At 40.0% G+C, this 850-nt stretch overlaps 1 protein-coding gene across 2 annotated transcripts in view; it reads right to left on the bottom strand.

The window, feature by feature from the left end:
* Positions 1–850, bottom strand: part of crhr1 (corticotropin releasing hormone receptor 1) — a 49,069-nt gene that overhangs the window by 5,188 nt on the left and 43,031 nt on the right. The gene's annotated exons all lie outside the window — the stretch shown is intronic.

Raw genomic sequence — 850 nt, 5'->3', positions numbered from 1 at the left:
ACTTAGTTAGGTTTAGACAACTAAACTACTTAGGTTGAGGAGAAGATCGTGGTTTGGGTTAACATAACTATGGAAGTGCCGTTACTGAAGTACACAAGTTATTTGACAAATAAATCAACACTGACTTTTCGTTTCAAACCATGAACAGGGTCTCCTGGATGAACGACCAGTTTTTTGTGAGATATCTACTAATTGCAGCACATTGTTTTTCGTAGATATAGCTACCAGCATGTGTATACTAGCGTAGCATAGAAGTGCTATCGCTAGTTAATGATGTGCTAACATACTCCGCTAATGTTAGGTCCACAGGCTTTTACGTAGAAACGTGAAGTTTTAGAAACATGTATCTCCTTCCAACCTCGAGTAACAAGTATCAGTATCACACGTTTAACCAAGACACTTTAAATGTTTTCATCCCCCAAAACATAAATCAAATATCAAAAACATGGCATGAAAAAGCCCCAAAGAACTCACAAAATACGGCTACTACACGCAATACAACTAATGTAATAATAAAACTACTATAACTACTAGTATTATAAATAATAATAACAGCTTCACACATTAAAGTAGCACATCTGCACGCTTACATATTCACGTTTCTGTGCTATTCTGAGATGGTTTCACCCCAGATTTTCTCCATGAGACCAAATTAAGGCCGACACTGTCATAAGGAGTAGAAAGTGATGTCACTTACACATGACAAGTCTTAATTGTGCCCTAAACACAAGAGCCTCAAGCTCTATCACTCAATCCCCTCTAGTAACACAGACAACAGCCAGCGAAAGGGAGAGCTGAAGACGGGGAACATGAAGAAGTGTCGGGAGCAGAGGGGGGGGGGGGGGGGGGG

The sequence above is a fragment of the Anarrhichthys ocellatus genome, unplaced genomic scaffold (assembly GCF_004355925.1).
Source record: "Anarrhichthys ocellatus isolate YVR2014 unplaced genomic scaffold, GSC_Weel_1.0 scaffold4, whole genome shotgun sequence".
Lineage (NCBI taxonomy): Eukaryota > Metazoa > Chordata > Actinopteri > Perciformes > Anarhichadidae > Anarrhichthys > Anarrhichthys ocellatus.
This window is presented reverse-complemented; position numbering and strand designations above follow the sequence as displayed.